Raw genomic sequence first — 14,384 nt, 5'->3', positions numbered from 1 at the left:
TGATCCTCTAAGTGCCGGTCTTCAGACCTCTTTATTGGTCGAAAGGGATAGACTTAACTCCTGCACATTCGCAGTATGCCATCACCCCAGCCCTCAGAGACCGGTGCTGTAAGCCGAGTTGTGCAGCTCAGTTTATAGCTCCAGAAAAGATGGCGAGCAGGCAAGTAGGTATATTTTATTGCAGAAGAGCCAGTGCTTGCCTCTTCTGCCATAAAAGCCTGTGGGGAGGTGCAGTGTGGTTCAGTGGCAGTAAACACTCAAGAGTCCAGTTGCAGAGAACTTGTATTAAATGAAAAATCCAGTAATTCACAACAACACGGCAGGAAGGCACCCAATCAGGAACAATATAGAACAGCAGTGTGTAGCGGAGTCTCAGATGTGCCGACCGCGTTTGTCTTGCGGGGCTAAATGTGGCATGGCCGGACCGTACCCGAATGGGAAGGTTACCAGCAGGCCCGGACTGGTACAAAAAATAAAAATAAAAAAATAGGCCTGGGTATTTTAAACTGGGCAGCCCATTAGCCTGCGTTAGGGCAGAGATGGGGGGGGGGGGGGGGCGAGTATTTGCGGGGGTGGTTGGAGACAAGATATTACATCCCAAGAGACATCCCCAGTCTAGCCCCTTTCCCAGATGCTACAGAGCAGGACTTTGGCTGCCACGCACTGGATCATCTTTGATGTGCTTCCATGAAAATGCATGTTTTATAGAATCCAGTCGTAACACACTTCAATGGTAAAACTCACTGCACAGATGAAACTGGTCCTAAAAGGATACAGCTACGTTGAGGCTGGGTTCACTTATGTGGGAATTGGATGCAGAGAAATCTGCATCCAATTCGCATGACATGCGACGCGAGTGTGCCTGGTTAGCAATAGAGCCGGTTCACACAAATCCAGGGCAGCTGCGGTCTGCATTCCAAAAAGGGTCTTGTGCTTGTTTGGGTCCGGTCCAGGCACAAATTTGGACCTGAATCGCACCTGAACCGGTGAACAGGGACGCACCAGACCCCATGCTGGGAACCGCAGCTACTATTATTTAATTAATTTTACTCATCATCATGTTAGTACTTATACTACTATTTAAAAATGATGCAACCAATTCCATCATCGGTCGCATTGATCAGGATGTACAGGGGTTAACGCCTAAGTGGTCCAACCTGTTGGGAAATGTCTGATTGTGTACACACAAAGCCTGTCAGGTGTTCCGGCTCAGGGGGAAAAAAAAAAAAAAGAAGAAAAAAAATCTCACCGAAACTGAAATTTGCTGTGATCTCTCTTCACCTGTCCCCTTTCTGTGTTGGGCTCCCTATGACAGCCCATATAACCTAGCAACAAAGTTTGCATGCCGCAGTTATGACCACAGGTGAACTTCAGTCATATTTCACAACCGGGGGATAACCAGAGAGGTTGTCTGAATTTTTTGCTACGTTTGCTGTTGTGGAAGTAAAAAAAGCTATACATAAAAAAGCCTAACAAAACAGGTCCTGTACATAACACGTTAGTAAAAGCAGTGAAGCCTTTAACGCCCATTCACACCTGAGAAATTTAAAGCACATTCCCAAAAAAGCTTTAATGCTCGACACCAGATTTCTATGTCACTTTATTGTGCCCATTCAAATCTGAGCAATTTGTCATCGTTCAATGCTGCAAAAAAAGTACAGGAGCTTCTTTGGGGGATGATTGCATGTTTTTGGCCCCAATAGACTATAGATGCATAGATAAAGTTTTTAACATTTGCTTTTTATGCAGTTACATGGCGAGCAACTGTCTCCCCAGTGGCTAAAAAGCCTTAAAATGCCTGTGCAAAAAAAAAAAAAAAAAAAAAAGACCTTAAAAACGTGGAAACAAGTTTGTTAGGCCACTTTCACACTGGGGCGTTGCAGGCGCTGGCGGTAAAGTGGTGCTATATTTAGCGGCACTTTACCGTAGTTTTAGCGGCTCTATGCAGCAGTTTTAACCCCTGCTAGCATTCGAAAAAGTGTTAAAACCACCCGCAAAGCGCAGCTGCAGTGGCGTTTTGCGGCGCTGCCCCATTGTTTTCAATGGGAAGGGGCACTTTAGGAGTGGTGAATACACCGCTCCAAAGATGCGGCTTGCAGGACTTTTTTGACCGCCCTGCAAGCGCATCGCTCCAGGGTGAAAGCCCTCTGTGTTTTCTCACTGGAGACACAGCAGCGGCTGTTTCAGGGCACTTTGCAAGTGCTATTTTTAGCACTTTAGCGCCTGCAAAGCGCCTCAGTGTGAAAGCAGCTTAAAACTTTGCATTTTTTTGCATCCTCTGGGACTGTGACATCACCCGGTGACCCCGCCCATTGTCCCTATATACGTTTCCGCACAATGCATCCCTGTCATTATAGCCAGAGACAGCGTCAGGTCAACATCTCAAGGAAGAAGAAGAGGAGGAAGAAGAAGAGAAGAAGAACCGAGAAGGCGGCGGCGACAACAGAAGACTGGGCCACCGCTAGTAAAAGAGCTGGAAGAAGGAGAGGAGGCCCGGCAAGAAGAACCAAAGAGGGGGACAAGCCTCCTGAAGTCGGAAGAAGACCCCCGGATGGCGGCAGCGAAGAAGAAAGCCGGGCTCCTCCACTAGTAAAAGAGCTAGCAGAAGACAGAGGAGGAGCCCGGTGAGAAGACCCCCCCAAGACGGAAGAAGACCCCCGGAGCTGTGCAATAAATTTTAAAACCTTGTGTTGCGTTTTATTTATAGTTTTTTCACCAGGTCAATGGGTAGGGGTACATTGTACCCCATAAGCATTCACATAGGGTGGGGGGCCGGTATCTGGGGGCCCCCTTATTAAAGGGGGCTCCGGATTCTGATAAGCCCAGCACAGACCCCGACAACCAACGGCCAGGGTGGTTGGGAAGAGACCCTTGTCCTCATCAACATGGGGACAAGGTGCTTTGGGGTGGGGGGGCCGCAGGGCCCCCCTTCCCCAAAGCACCCCCCATGTTAAGGGCACGCAGCCTGGGAGGCTCTCGCTCGTCCCCACCCCCTTTCCTGACCGGCCGGGTTGCGTGCTCGGATAAGGGTCTTATATGGACCTGGGGGGGGGGGACCCCCACACCTTTTTTTGGAGTAGGGCTTCCCCTTTAAGTCCATACCAGGTGACGGGGGCCAGCGACGTGTCAATCTTGCCAAAGACGGCGACATTGACTTCCTTCGCTAGTCCCGGCTACCTGGAGAAACGTTCAAAATTAACGGACTTTCCTCCGTGTGTGGGCGTTCATTTCAAAAGTACGGCGGACTCCCGCCATAGTCCGATGCACCTAATCCACCGGAAAAATCCAGTTGTGCGTGGGCAGGTCCGCTCATTCGGAAAGTCCGGCGAACTTTCCGGCGGTTTGTCCACCAAACTAAGTCCGCTGGATAGTCTGATGGTGTGTATGTGGCATAAGTCTCATAGGAGGTTATTTTTAATGTAGATTATCTTCTTGGACTTGCCTTTTTATTTATTTAATTCCTTCTCAATTTAAGTTGTGAATTCATCTGGATGCAACCATTTAGTTAACTTGATGTTCAGTTCATGCCAACAGTTTGAACCCATAGGGATAGGCAGTAATATATATATATATATATATATATATATATATATATATTTTACACACATATACACACACACACACACACACACATATACACACACACACACACACAACAACCTTTATAACTTTTTGTAACTATTCTTACTATTATTGACTAAAGTATATAACAGTTTGTATTGTTACTTAGTATATTCAATAAAAAAAAAAATTGTTGAAAAACAAAAAATAAAATTATAGATCAAAGGTTATACTTACCTGCTCTGTGTGAATGTTTTGCACAGAGTGACCCTAAACCACCACTTCTGGGGTTCTCCACCTGCAATCTTGGCTCCTCTTTTTCTCCATGTGCCACTAGGAAGCTGCTTTCTATGGTGGCACAGACACACATGCAGGCTTGCTCCCAAGTCGGGGCTGTGTGCATCCATAGCCGCACACAGCGCAGCTCTGCCCCGCCCCCCCCCGCCACTCTTGGCTTATAGGATTGGATTGACAGAAGCAAGAGCCAATGGTTCCCACTACTGTCTCGTACCCTGCTGCAGATGGCCAGAGCACTGAATCGATACAAGGCTTTAGGGAGGGGGTGGGGGACAAATTCGTGGAAGGCTTTTTAACTTCATGCAAGTAGAGCATTAGGGCAGAAAAAATTTGGCTATAGAACCACTGGTAAACTTGAACATTTTTCTTTTGGAGTGGGGCTGAGTCCGCACAGATCCTCCGTTCTGCTAGACTGCAGCCTATTCTTCACCATGCTCCAGTGATCGGAGGACAATGCATAGGACAAAATGATGGAGGGACAGTCCACCTCCAGAACATGGGGGGGGGGGGGGGGGGCTCTGTCTGCCTTGGCAAGATGAAGGATCAAGTAGAAAAAGTATGTTTTGTTAAGAATAAATTAGCAGTTAACCCTTGCAGTGCAGGTGCAGCTCCACTGCAAGGGAGAATTTTCACATTTCCCAAAGTTGGGCTTTAAAAAAAAAAAGTGTGGGTTGAAGAAGAAGAAAAAAAAAAAAAATGTAATATCATACTCACCTACGTGGATGTATCATGGGTCCCATGCTGCATCTGTCCCCACCTGTCCCTAAAGTCAAGAACCGAGTGATTAAATTCCGCTGATCACTCAGTTCTCAATCTTCAGTGAGCTGGTGACTATCTGCTTTACCTTCCATCTCTCTCACGGGAGCGCCGGGCTATGGAGGTGGCAGGAGCAGATGGTTCAAGCTCTCAGCAGCATGCTGAAAAGCCAAATCAGCTGCATTTCAGACATCTGGGTTGATCTCAAGATTAAAGTCTGGATCCCTACAGAGCCTGGACCGGCTGAGTGACGTCAGCCGATTTTAGCCCGCTGTCAAGTGACTATGGGTCACAGGAGTGTAGAACTAAGTGTTCAGTACTCCTGTGACCCACAGGAGAAGTAGAGCCAAAAGAGCTTTGGCCCTATTTCTCCTTTAGGCATGGTTCACACCTAAGACATATCTGTCTCACAGCAGGGGTCCGGTGCGTGCTTGCTCACCGTTTCAAGTCCGATCTTAGCCCGAATTCACACCTGAACTAGACCAAAAGACACAGCCTTTTTCTGCAAAATGCACTGGACCTGTTGCGGAGATGTGTGAACCAGCTCCATGGAGAGTCGGTCAAAATCTCCTGCTATTGCAAATTGGATGCGATGATCTTGCATCCAATTCGCAATGGTGTGAACCCAGCCTTCAAAGGAGGCTTATCAAGAAAGTGGAAAAGTCTTTCAATGGGAGAAACTGCATCATTGGTAGGATTCTACAGATCCTGTTTCACATGCTCCCCAAGCACCCCGACAGGCTGAGAGAAGATTTAGGACTTATGCCGGTACACACGATTAGAAAATCGGAAAAAATAAATTAAAAAAATAATACAGATTTGGGCGCAATCGTACGATAATCTGATCGTTAGTACAGAGCTTAATCAGGACAATTCATCTGATATTATTTGATTGGACATGCACGAAAAAAAAAATTGGACGATGCCAGATCGTACGATTTCGTTTAATCAGTACAGCCGCCATTCCAAAATGCAATACAAATGCATTACAACACGACATCACTTCCGAATTTTTATTCTGTGGTATGCAAATTTTCATGACTTTCGTAAACTCAGATTTGATCTGTGATTAGCAGGCAAAATAAAACAAAAACATTTTTTTTTTAAAACACGGGGCGAGCATTCATCCGATAATCTCATTGTGTACTGGGCATTATTCATACTTGTGTGGCGTTTTCTGTACTAGAAAACACAGGTATCCACAAGGGCAAAAGAAAACAATTGTTTTCTATGTACCCTGTCCCCACTTCAATGTAGCCTTTGGATGAGCTTTGGTGTGGTGCAGAAATCTGTGTGATGCACCAGCAATCTTTCCCAACAGCACAATTCAGCCACAGCTCAGTTTCGATCTGCATTTCTATGCACCACAGCCAACCACTGCACATAGAAATGCATGAAATGTCACACTGTGACATTTCAGTAAAGGAAAAACATTTTTTAAATTAAAAACCAAAACAGAGCTCTATTCTTACAAGAGCATAGCACCACCAAACAAAACTGTTTTACCATGAATGAGGTCTGACCATAGTCATGCTTCAAAGAGAAAACCCCTCCAAGCTTGGCATAACTTTCCAGAAAAAGTTTTTACGTTTCTTTCCGAAAGAATACAGGTCCCGTGTTATGCTAGGATTACACTTGCATGCCTGCATTTTTCATTCACTCCCATTAAAGTTTATGAACCCCCCCCCCCCCCCCCCAAAAAAAATAAAAAAAATAATATAAAACACCTGATCTTTATTCACAGGTACAAAAGAGCTCTATAGAAAATAATGGTAATCCTCGAGGATTACCATTATTGTACATAAAAATGCACAAGTGAATGGAGTCTTAGAAAGAAAACAAATGTACTATCATGTGACAGTCGGTTTTTTCTCTGGATCAAAAGTGAACCAATGTTGGCCATGCACTAAGCCAATACAGTCTGGTTCCTGAATAACCTGACAAATATCAGTAGGTAGCCCTGCTCTGTTTGACAAAAGTCAAACAGCGGCTACATCCAATCAGATGCAGCCCCCATCCAAATACCTTTGACAGCTGCCACTGCAAAAGCCAAGCTGTGCTGTCCATTTGTTAGAAAGAGGTTTTAACTTGTTGATCTGGTCACCCCTTTGAAAAGTGATCCAAACGTGGATCACTTTTCATAGGTGTTAAACAGTTCCATTGGTGTTTGACTGTTTTAACCTGACGAAGCCCACTCCACTGTGCCACAACTGCATGTAATGCAGGGAAGTTGCGGCACAGCCCCATGGACTTGAATGGATTGCAGATGGAGGACTAATTCTCGCTTTGCGGCGCTGGCATGCGTACAACCCCATCCAGCTGCTTTTGTATGGGGGTGGTAAAAATGTGCCTCAGCCACCTACTTTTACAACCCCCCCAGCCGCAAGTGCCAACGAGCTCTACAGTGTATTGCCAGCATAAGTTGTGATTTAAGGGACACCTGTGTGCAAAGTAACTTCAATCTGAATAACAAAAAAGGAAACTGAAAGTTAAAGTATATGCTAAAATGTCTTGAGATAACAATGTATCCTACGTTTGTATAGGAATATAAAAATAATCAGAACAGGATTTGAAACTTAACCTTTCAAGCTATCGTTTTGAATGTAGGTCAGTCAACGATAAAAATTAAGCAGTCATGCCATGTACGCATACACATCAGACAATAGAAACTTGCAGCAAAGGATCACTTACTCTCAAATCTGGACTGAAGTAGTTACCTAAAAATCCTTCCCAGGTGTACTAAGAACAGGCAAAGCACATCAGACTCTTCGCAAAGACCATTTCCAAACCATGGCCAGGACCCAGCACATGCAACAGAGCAAGCGTGTGTGATTGTTCCCCTTTTCACAAATATGCGTCTTCCTCTTTTCAATGGCTGTAATAGAGATCTGTCTGAGAACACAGGTGGGTGGGGGCCAAGTGTCACAAGAGGAAGCAATGTGCGAGATGTGCTTCACTGTCTGAGTGGAGGTGTTACCATTTATACATACCACAACTTACTTCTCACACCAGTCACTTACCCAGTGTGTGCAAATGCATACATTTCCCTTATTAGTTCCTTTAGAATTAAGCTAAAAAATTTAATAAAAAAATAAGGATTTTCGTCACAGGAAAGACCCTGTTGGTCTTTTCTATCAAAAACCTTTCTCTCTGCTTGTCTGTATTTATGTACACTGCATGCGCAGCTCAGCATACGTTTATGGCACCGCTCTGTACCATGATGATGTGACTCCTGAGTGCATGCATGAGATTGTAGAGTGTGGCCAAAAAGGGGCTGGATGGAAGACTGAAGATCCAGTGAAAGCTGAGAGTGCCGATTAGGGATGAGCTCTGGTGTTCTGTCAAAAACGGTCCCTCGATTGGATAGCACACTGCGTAGGCACAGCGCTTGCATAGTACGGGGGACAAGGAAACTCCAAAAGTCTCCGAAGATGAATGACGCCTGCGCACTGAGTCCAGGTTGAAACCCCACCATCCAAGTGGACATGCGGTAGCAGTTAGTAAGATGGCCCCTGGCAGGCTCGCTTCACTCGCAATGCTTCGGGCACGGCCTTACTTCGCTCGGCTATTTTTTATTCTAACTCTATGTCCGCTTGGATGGTGGGGCTTGAACCTGGACTCAGTGCGCAGGCGCCATTCATCTTCAGAGACTCTCGGGCGTCTACTTGTCTTCTGTATTGCACAAGCGCAGTACAGGGCGGACACTATCTGATGGGGGACAGTATTCGACAACACTGGCGTGTTCGCATACTCCATGTGCAGAGCCCACCAGGAAGTCGGCACATCGCTGCTCTAATCACAGGCAGCGAGACATTGGCCGATCTCTGCAGCTGTGTATCGGGCAATGTCTCACTGCCTGTGATTAGCGCAGCGCCGACTTCCTGTCGGGCTCTGCATGTGGAGTATGCAAACACGTTGGAGCTCATCCTTACTGTTGACCTTTAATAGAAGGACACTTACCGGTCCAAAGATCCAGCGATTTCCTCACCCGAGCTGATTTTTCATTCGGCTTTGGGTCCAGGCACCGGAACCTTGGGTAAGGGAAACCGACAGTGAAGTATTCCTACTGTACATGCATGAGCCGCGCTGCACTGTGTGAATGGTCCTGCTGTCTTCTGGAACCTGTAATGTGTCCCAGAAGGCTGCGGGGGGGGGGGGGGAATCGCGAACTTCTGCTCAGATTGCCGCGGTGATCTGACCAGATTGAAGGCTACCTGTCAAAACCAGCAATATCTCTCTCTCCCCCGCCCCAAAAAAAAAGTGCCTAATGTAGCAGTGGAGGGGGTATGCAAACAAGTGGAACTTCCCCTTTTGGGTGAAGTTTTGCTTTAAAGTAAAAAAGTTATCCCATGATCAGCTAGAGATGAAGGTCCTGTTTGACTGCATTTGAGGCCTTTTTTGCACTTGGTTGTTTTTTTTTTTTTTTTGTAATTACTTTATACAATACAAAGAATAAAAAAGGAAAAAAAAAAAAAAAAAGATTAGCTAGAGTAATTAAGTTCAAAGGACACTGGAACTCCTTACTAGTTCAAAGATCACTGGAACTAATTTCTACTTGTGAGCTTATAACGTTCTGTGTTTTCTTCCACTGCAAACAGTTACCAGTCAGCATGGTTCCCTACTATCTCTGTAGACTACAAAACACTCCCCCCTCCATGGGTTATGGAGAGAGGTAGGCGTTATATAGTCCTAACACACTTCCTCCTAAGGGGACCACCCTGATCATCCTAAATATAGTACAGTGATCACCCTAGGACAGCAAGTGTGTTACCGGCAGGATTACCAGCAGGGCTGGGACAAGGGGTGGGCTGCCCTGGGCACATTGGTTTTCTGTATGGATGGGGCGCCAGGGAGCTCATTCTGATACAAGGAATTTTGACAAGCAGATGACTGCTCGGGGTAGCATACCCTAAGCTCACACATAATGAAGGGGGGCAAAGTTTAGCTTCTTTGCCCTCGGCACTGGATGACCCTTTTCCAGCACTAAATACCGGGTTAAAATAGAGGAAAAAAGTGAAAAAAACAAAACAAAAAAAAGCAATGCAGCCACCACATCTAAGGACAGGTAAAGTAATACATTAATTTTTTGTTCAGATACCCTTTAATTTCCCATAGCTTCTTTCAGAGTTTTTAAGATATTCTGTGAACCCACATACACGCCCAAACTCATTCTCCTTTATTTATATGAACAAGTAACTGCAGGCGCAGTTGACTAGGAGTGTATTATAACCAGCTGAACATATGGGTGTTGGCTGCTTGCACATCAGGTGAATAAAAGGAGCTTTATTAGTTAACATATTCAAAGGGTTAAAGATGAACTCTAAGCAGATAAAAAATAAAAATAAAATAAAAACAAAGGATGAAAAAGAAAAAAACCAACACTGTGAACCTGTTGAATCCCCTGCACACATACCAGTAAAGTGAAGAGGAGCACTTGTGACCAAACCAATCCTCATAAGGAAATGCATAGACAATCAGAGAGATGACCCCATCAGCCTGTTGTTTCTCCTTCACTGTTCAACCACAGGAGGCATGGAAGCCTTTCCAGCTGTTCTGAATAAAGCCCAGCTCTGGGCACAACAACCTTCCTACACCACACAAAGATTAATTGCTCATTAAGTCTAGAACAGGCTGTATTACTTACCTTCTTGCTTCAGCAGACTCCATCAATCTGTGCAAACGGTCCACTGCAGCCTCCTCTATAAGCAGCCACAGTCACACTTCTGCCTCCACCATGTACAATACAAGATTAATAGGACTTCATTTTATGTGATGACCCTGGGGGACCACCACAGACCCGAAAATTTGGGGGGGAGAACAGCACCAGAGCCTGATGGAGAAAGGAGTTAGGTAAGTAATACAGCCTCTGTTGCGAACCCCCCTAGGCTCAAAAAGCATTTAAGCCTAGCAGTGTAGAGGGACCCCACTTCAAGGGGATTTTTTTGTGTGCCATAGTTAACCAGTTAGCACAATTGTTTTCTATGTGCTCTGTTCACAAAAAAATGCTGCCTTCAGGTGGATTGCAGACATGTAGTATTTTTCCACAATACTATAGCTCCCAACTGTCCCTGAATTTGAAGCAATGTCCATCTGTCCCTATTTCCTCCTCATTTGTTCCTCATTTTGGTCTGATCTATATAGTTGTATAAAAAATGCACTTTTTATCTTTCAAAAAGTGTTTCCCAGTGCTAAACATTTTATGACAATTCTAAATGGTTGCATTGTAAACTTTAAAAGCCAATATAAAGGAATAGTAGTGGTAAAAAAAAAAAAAAGCCCTTGTGGATTTAGTTACATTTTTTTATTTATTTTTTGGTTAATTCTTCTTTAACCACTAGAGAGCTGCGCTATAGCCGAATGACGGCTACAGCGCGGACCTGCTTTGCCGGGACGACACGAGCGGCCTGCGCGCCCCCTGAGGGGCGCACGCTCTGTAAACGGCGAGTCTATGAGACTCGCCTGATCACGGATCGGAGCAAGGGGTCAATCCCAACCCCTTACCACGTGATCAGCTGTCAGCCAATGACAGCTAATCATGTGACACAACATAGCCAGTAATCAGCTATTTTTCCTCCTCGCGCTGACAGCGCGAGGAGAGAAAAAAAAAAAGCCGATCACTGGCGGCCGTGATCGGGACGTCAGTCCCGATCACGGCCAGATCATCAGGGCCCACCTGACCCCTGCCAGTACCACCCAGATATAAAAAAAGTGCCACCTATCAGTGCCCACAATCTGCCTCCACAACAGTGCTGCACCTCAGTGCCACATATCCATGCCCATCAGTGTCATCTACCAGTGCCCAGCAGTGCCACCTATCAGAGCCACCTATCAGAGCCACCTATCAGAGCCACCTATCAGAGCCACCTATCAGTCCCACCTATCAGTGCCATCTTATCTGTGCCCATCTTTGCCCATCAGTACTGCCTTATCTGTGCCTATTAGTATCGCCTTAACTGTGCCTATCAGTGCCGCCTCATCAGCACATTTCAGTGAAGGAGAAAAATTACCTGTTTGCAAAGTTTTATAACAAACTATTAACCATGATTTTTATTTTTTATTTTTTTTGCATTTTTTTTTGTTTGTTTAGCAAAAAATAAAACTCCCAGCTGTAATTAAATAGCACCAAAAGAAAGCTCTATTTGTGGTAAAAAAAAAATGATAAAAATTTCATTTGGGTACAGTGTTGTATGGCCACGCAATTGTCATTCAAAGTGCATCAGTGCTGAAAGCTGAAAATTGGTCTGGGCAGGAGGGGAGTTTAAGTGCCCAGTAAGCAAGTGGTTAAAAGGGTGTGACAGGGGGCGTGTCCTATGCCTACATAGGTTTGGTAGTAGGTGTCCCTCATTCGCAGCTCAAAATGTTGGGAGGTATGCAATACATCAGAGCTCACCTGAAGTTCCCATCTGTTTTTGCACTACAGCACATAGAAAAAAAAAATGAAATATCACGTTCACATTTTATTAATAAAGTTACAAAAAGAAAGCTAAAGATGTGTAGTGGCTTGTTTTTCAACTTTACAAGGCACTGCAAAACACAGCAGACACTAGCCTGCAACAACTGATCGTTTTAAAGTGGGAGTAAACTTCCATCTCTGACTTGTACCTATAGGTAAGCCTATAATAAGGCTTACCTATAGGTACTGTAAATATCTCTTAAATGTGCGCTGTTTAGGAGATATTTACTGTATATGTAGCTGATGACGTCACCCACGCAATTGGACTCTGAAGGAACAGCCACTCAGGCCAGTGCCGTAAACGGCGGCTCCCCTGCACACGTGCGGGAGTGACATTATCGTGGCTCCAGCCAGTCAAACAGCAGGAGTCTGCGGATCCGGAAGGAAGAACGGGTGAAGTTCAAAGTGGACTCCAGTGGTGACAGCGCATCGCTGGACAGCTTCGCTTTCAGGTAAGATTCACATAATGTGCTAGCATGCAATGCATTATGACACATTATGACATTACCTGTCAGGCCAGAAGAATAAATCACCAAGCGGTTTACTACCGCTTTAACGTTCGGCAAGTGGGAATAGGCTCTTACTGATGTAGAGAATAGTCAGATGACCAGGCTGGCTATGCCGTGTGGCAGGGTGTCAAATCTCAGTAAGGCTCGGTTCACACAGGGGCGACTTGTCCAGGCGACTTCGCCGCCTGACAAGTCGCCCCCGTTCTGTACTACGGAACCGTTCTAATAGGAGCGACTCGAGTCGCTCCGACTTAGAAAAAAGGTTCCTGTACTACTTTGGCGGCGACTTCGGGCGACTTGCATTGACTTCTATACAGAAGTCGTTTTGCAAGTCGCCTCTGAGGTCGCGGCAGGTCGCGGCGCTGCAAGTCGTGCCGCGTCCTGTGTGAACCGAGCCTAATGGATGAACAGAGATATACATCTTTTGGCAGGTAAAAACATTCTTGCGTACATATTTTATGTCTTATGTATAAACCCCTGCACTAAGTGGAAAAATATGTGTTTAACCACTTTCAGACCGGACCATTTTGCTGGTCAATGACCAGAGGTCTTTTTACAATTTGGCACTGCGCTGCTTTAACTGGTAATTGCGCGGTCATGCAATGTTGTACCCAAACAAAATTTAGAGCTTTCTTTTAAAGGTATTTGACTGACTCTGCGATTTTTATTTTTTGCGATATAAACGTAAAAAGACCGCAAATTTTGAAAAAAAAATGATATTTTCTACTTTTTGTTATTAGAAAAATCCAATAAACTCAATTTTAGTCATACATTTAGGCCAAAATGTATTCAGCCACATGTCTTTGGTAAAAAAAAAGTCAATAACTGTATATTTATTGGTTTGCGCAAAAGTTGTCACATCTACAAACTAAGGAACGTTTTCTGGAATTTACGCAGCTTTTAGTTTACGACTGCCTATCTCATTTCTTGAGGTGCTAAAATGGCAGGGCAGTACAAAACCCCCCCAAATGACCCCATTTTGGAAAGTAGACCCCCTAAGGAAATTGATAAGAGGCATGTTGAGCCCATTGAATATTTTATTTTTTTGCCTCAGGCGATTGAATAATGACAAAAAAAATAATTTATTTTTTTTTTTACACAAAGTTGTCACTAAATGATATATTGCTCACACATGCTATGGGCATATGTGAAATGACACCCCAAAATAAATTCTGCTGCTTCTCCTGAGTACTGGGATACCACATATGTGGGACTTTTTGTGAGCCTAGCCGCGTACGGGGCCCCGAAAACCAAGCACCGCCTTCAGGCTTTCTAAGGGCGTTACAGTTTTGAAGGCCATAAAATGCCAAGATGGCACAAACCCCCCCCAAATGACCCCATTTTGGAAAGTAGACACCCCTAAATTTAGGGGTACACTAGTGAGACTAGGTAATAAATGGCAGGTGCCCTGAAACTATAAAAAAATAACTAACCAACCAGCGTCACCTGTAACAGTTATATGGTGATCACTGGTGAAAGGGTTAACTAGGGGGCAATCAGGGGGCTTTATGCGGTAGTATATGGGGGTCCCTGGCGCTATAAAAAGCTGTGGCGAACCTAAATACCTACCTGCCTAACTAGCGTCACCTGTGACACTAATACAGCGATCAGAAAAACGATTGCTTATTAGGCTGGGTTCACACTGGAGCGATGCGGGAACGCCACGAATCCGCGGCGGGTTCCCGCATCGCATGCCTCCCGGCAGCAGTTCACACTGCCCTATACGAACTGCTGGGAGTGTCAGTGAAATGTTAATGACACCCCCAGATCAGTTCGCATATCGCAGTGCGATCTGCAAACTCGGATCG

General features: G+C 45.1%; 1 protein-coding gene across 4 annotated transcripts in view; it reads right to left on the bottom strand.

The window, feature by feature from the left end:
- Nucleotides 1–10,277, bottom strand: part of STX11 (syntaxin 11) — a 75,255-nt gene extending 64,978 nt beyond the window's left edge. Inside the window, exon 1 of one of the 4 annotated variants that reach the window (XM_077486402.1) lies at nt 10,259–10,277. The gene's annotated coding sequence lies outside the window, so the exon portion shown is untranslated. Of the gene's footprint in view, nt 1–7,305; nt 7,527–10,027; nt 10,050–10,258 lie in introns of those variants that run through there. The other 3 variants (XM_077486398.1, XM_077486400.1, XM_077486401.1) reach the window with 3 other exon arrangements.
- Nucleotides 10,278–14,384: the final 4,107 nt, after the last annotated feature.

The sequence above is a fragment of the Lithobates pipiens genome, unplaced genomic scaffold, assembly GCF_037356315.1.
Source record: "Lithobates pipiens isolate NorthernLeopardFrog02 unplaced genomic scaffold, aLitPip1_a1.2 Scaffold_18, whole genome shotgun sequence".
Lineage (NCBI taxonomy): Eukaryota > Metazoa > Chordata > Amphibia > Anura > Ranidae > Lithobates > Lithobates pipiens.
Note: the sequence above shows the minus strand (reverse complement) of the source record. Positions and strands in the feature narration are given on the sequence as shown.